The sequence below is a fragment of the Ranitomeya imitator genome, chromosome 1 (genome assembly GCF_032444005.1).
Source record: "Ranitomeya imitator isolate aRanImi1 chromosome 1, aRanImi1.pri, whole genome shotgun sequence".
Taxonomy (NCBI): Eukaryota; Metazoa; Chordata; class Amphibia; order Anura; family Dendrobatidae; genus Ranitomeya; species Ranitomeya imitator.
In genome coordinates, this window is record NC_091282.1 from 251,307,626 (window position 1) to 251,313,067 (window position 5,442).

The following is a 5,442-nucleotide window of genomic DNA, read 5'->3' on the forward strand; positions in this document are numbered from 1 at the left end:
GTGTGTGTATACAGCATATATATATATATATATATATATATCATATACAGAGCAGACTAGAGTGTGTGTGCGTATATATATATATATATAGCTCATATACAGAGCGGACTAGTGTGTGTATATATTTATACACTTTCTTTGGCAAAACTGATGTATATTTGGTCCTGCCAATAAAGCTTCTTTGAATCTTGAATCTATACACACACACACACACACACACTAGTCTGCACTGTATATGGGCTACATATATACTCTAGTCTGCTCTGTATCTGGGCTATATATACACACTAGTCTGCTCTGTATATGGGCTATATATACACACTAGTCTGCTCTGTATATGGGATATATATATATACACACACACACACTAGTCTGCTCTGTATATGGGCTAGATATATATATACACTAGTCTGCTCTGTGTATGGGCTATATATATACACTTGTCTGCTCTGTGTATGGGTTATATATATACACTAGTCTGCTCTGTATATGGGCTATATATATATACACTAGCCTGTTCTGTGTATGGGCTATATATATATACACACTAGTCTGCTCTGTGCATGGGCTATATATATACACTAGTCTGCTCTGTATATGGGTTATATATACACACTAGTCTGCTCTGTATATGGGCTATATATATATACACTAGTCTGTTCTGTGTATGGGCTATATATATATACACACTAGTCTGCTCTGTGCATGGGCTATATATATACACTAGTCTGCTCTGTATATGGGCTATATACACACACTAGTCTGCTCTGTATATGGGCTAGATATATATATATACACTAGTCTGCTCTGTGTATGGGCTATATATATACACTTGTCTGCTCTGTGTATGGGTTATATATATACACTAGTCTGCTCTGTATATGGGCTATATATATATATATATACACTAGTCTGTTCTGTGTATGGGCTATATATATACACACTAGTCTGCTCTGTGCATGGGCTATATATATATACACTAGTCTGCTCTGTATATGGGTTATATATACACACTAGTCTGCTCTGTTTACACTAGTCTGCTCTGTATATGGGTTATATATATATATATATATATATATATATATATATATATATATATATATATATATATATATATACACACTATAGCCAAAAAATATCAAATAAGAAGAAACTGTAACCAAAATCCCCACCATGCTCAACCCCAAGTGGGGGAGCCACCTAGGGAGATATTTAATAATTATCAGAACGGACACTCCTCAAATTAGCAACAAACAGAGAACAATGCAGTTGAAGTCCATAAATATATATTTATTGTTTATAAACAATGGCAACCATAGCCAAAAAACATACAAAAGTCATAATTCCAATAGACATTACATATGAATAAAAAAGGGAGGGTGAATAGTAGCAAAAGATGGAAAACGACACAGTGTGGGTAATCCTGATACCAAATTTAGTACATATAAGGTGCATAGTGCAGCAAAGTAAATGGGAAAAAGGACCAAATATGTAAGGCTCCCCTACAAGTCTATACAGCTGGCTCTATGTAAATCTCACTAGCCCTGCGCACAGGCCAGATGCCCACTAAATCCGGTCAATAATCCGAAGCCAGAACAAAAATCGGGGAAACCGCTATGAATCCGCCCATATTGATCCTTACCCAAATGATGGTGACCAGGATACCCCACACGGTGGCCCCAACGCGCGTTTCGCGTCAGCCACCTGACGAAGCTGACGCGAATGGCTATGGTTGCCATTGTTTATAAACAACTGGGCAATATACTACGTGGCTGGGCAATATACTACGTGGCTCGGCAATATACTACGTCGCTGGGCAATATACTACATGGCTGGGCAATATACTACGTGGCTGGGCAATATACTACATCGCTGGGCAATATACGTGGCTGGGCAATATACTACGTGGCTGGGCAATATACTACGTGGCTGGGCAATATACTACGTCGCTGGGCAATATACTACGTGGACATCCATATTCTAGAATACCGGATGCGTTAGAATCGGGCCGCCATCTAGTATATATATATATGTACACTAGTCTGCTCGGTATATGAGATATATATACACACTAGTCTGCTCTGTGTATGGGCTATATACAGTCATGGCCAAAAGTATTGAAACCCCTGCAATTCTGTAAGATAATACTAATTTTTTTCCTGAAAATGAATGCAAACACAAATTATTTGGTATTATTATCTTCATTTAATTTGTCTTAAATGAAAAAACACAAAAGAGAATGAAGCAAAAAGCAAAACATTGATCATTTCACACAAAACTCCAAAAATGGGCCAGACAAAAGTATTGGCACCCTCAGCCTAATACTTGGTTGCACAACCTTTAGCCAAAATAAGTGCGACCAACCACTTCCGGTAACCATCAATGAGTTTCTTACAATGCTCTGCTGGAATTTTAGACCATTCTTCTTTGTGAAACTGCTCCAGGTCCCTGATATTTGAAGGCCTTCTCCAAACTGCCATTTTTAGATCTCTCCACAGGTGTTCTATGGGATTCAGGTGTGGACTCATTGCTGGCCACCTTAGAAGTCTCCAGTGCTTTCTCTCAAACCATTTTCTAGTGCTTTTTGAAGTGTGTTTTGGGTCATTGTCCTGCTGGAAGACCCATGACCTCTGAGGGAGACCCAGCTTTCTTACACTGGGCCCTACATTATGCTGCAAAATTTGTTGGTAGTCTTCAGACTTCATAATGCCATGCACACGGTCAAGCAGTCCAGTGCCAGAGGCAGCAAAGCAACCCCAAAACACCAGGGAACCTCCGCCATGTTTGACTGTAGGGACCGTGTTCTTTTCTTTGAATGCCTCTTTTTTTCTCCTGTAAACTCTATGTTGATGCCATTGCCTTAAAAGCTCTACTTTTGTCTCATCTGTCCAGAGAACATTCTTCCAAAACGTTTTAGGCTTTTTCAGGTAAGTTTTGGCAAACTCCAGCCTGGCTTTTTTATGTCTCGGGGTACGAAGTGGGGTCTTCCTGGGTCTTCTACCATACAGTCCCTTTTCATTCAGATGCCGATGGATAGTACGGGTTGACACTGTTATACCCTCGGACTGCAGGGCAGCTTGAACTTGTTTGGATGTTAGTCGAGGTTCTTTATCCAACATTCGCACAATCTTGCGTTGAAATCTCTTGTCAATTTTTCTTTTCCGACCACATCTAGGGAGGTTAGCCACACTGCTATGGGCTTTAAACTTCTTGATGACACTGCGCACGGTAGACACAGGAACATTCAGGTCTTTGGAGATGGACTTGTAGCCTTGAGATTGCTCATGCTTCCTCACAATTTGGTTTCTCAAGTCCTCAGACAGTTCTTTGGTCTTCTTTCTTTTCTCCATGCTCAATGTGGTCCACACAAGGACACAGGACAGAGGTTGAGACAACTTTAATCCATGTCAACTGGCTGCCAGTGTGATTTAGTTATTGCCAACACCTGTTAGGTGCCACAGGTAAGTTACAGATGCTGTTAATTACACAAATTAGAGAAGCATCACATGATTTTTCGTACAGTGCCAATACTTTTGTCCACCCCTTTTTATGTTTGGTGTGGAATTATATCCAATTTGGCTTTAGGACAATTCTTTTTGTGTTTTTTCATTTAAGACAAATTAAATGAAGATAATAATAACAAAGAATTTGTGATTGCAATCATTTTCAGGAAGAAACTGAGTACTATCTGACAGAATTGCAGGGGTGTCAATACTTTTGGCCATGATTGTATATATATACACTCTAGTCTGCTCTGGGCTATATATACACTAGTCTGCTCTGTATATGGGCTATATATACACACACTAGTCTGCTCTGTGTATGGGCTATATATATATATATATATATATATACACACACTAGTCTGCTCTGTATATTGGCTATATATATATATACACACTAGTCCGCTCTGTATATGGGCTACATATATACACACTAGTCTGCTCTGTATATGGGCTATATATATACACTAGTCTGCTCTGTATATGGGCTATATATATACACACCAGTCTGCTCTGTATATGGGCTATATATATATATATACACTAGTCTGCTCTGTATATGGGCTATATATATATATACACTAGTCAGCTCTGTATATTGGCTATATATATATATATATACACACACTAGTCTGCTCGGTGTATGGGCTATAAATATATATATACACTAGCCTGCTCTGTATATGGGCTATATATATACACACTAGTCTGCTCTGAGTATGGGCTATATATATATATACTAGCTATTGAACCCGTTCTACGCCCGGGTGGCGAGCATTTATATTGGTATAAGGTCACCATCCTGGTATGTGCTGCTCCACCCTGCGTCCCCATCCTGTCATGTGCTGCACCCATCCTGCGCCCCCATTCTGACATGTGCTGCTCCATCCTGCGCCCCCATTCTGTCATGTGCTGTTCCCATCCTGCGCCCCCGTTCTGTCATGTGCTGCTCCCATCCTGCGCCTCCATTCTGTCATTTGCTGCTCCCATCCTGCGCCCCCGTTCTGTCATGTGCTGCTCCCATCCTGCACCTCCATTCTGTCATGTGCTGTTCCCATCCTGCGCCCCCGTTCTGTCATGTGCTGCTCCCATCCTGCGCCTCCATTCTGTCATTTGCTGCTCCCATCCTGCGCCCCCATCCTGTCATGTGCTGCTCCCATCCTGTCATGTGCTGCTCCCATCCTGCTCCCCCGTTCTGTCATGTGCTGCTCCCATACTGCGCCCCCGTTCTGTCATGTGCTGCTTCCATCCTGCACCCCCGTTCTGTCATGTGCTGCTTCCATCCTGCACCCCCGTTCTGTCATGAGCTGCTGCCATCCTGCACCCCCGTTCTGTCATGTGCTGCCCTATTCTGTTATGTGCTGCTCCCATCCTGCGCCCCCGTTCTGTCATGTGCTGCTCCCATCCTGCGCCACCGTTCTTTAATTTGCTGCTCCCATCCATATGCCCCATACGCTGCTCCATAAGATGCTCCATAGTATATGCCCCGTATCAGGTGGCGTAAGTGCCACAGCCTCATGCCACAGCAATTTGTTACTTGCGTCACCTGATTCCTTTCCGCCGCCATTTTCTTGGTCCTCCTGCTGGTGGAATCGGCGCCTGCACAGTCCGCGCTTTCCGGCGCCATTTTCTTGAAGACACTGCAGTCTTCAAGAAAATGGTGCCGGAAAGCGCTGACTGAGCAGGCGCCGATTCCGGCAGCAGGACCAAGAAAATGGTGGCGGAAAGGAATCAGGTGGCGTAAGTAACAAATTGCTGTGGCATGAAGTGCCACAGCTTCATGCCACAGCAATTTGTTACTTACGCCATTCCTTTCCGCCCATTTTCTTGGTCCTCCTTGAAGACACACCTGCAGTGCACAGTGTCTTCAAGAAAATGGCGCCAGAAAGCGCGGACTGCGCAGGCGCCGATTCCGGCAGCAGGAGGACGAAGAAAATGG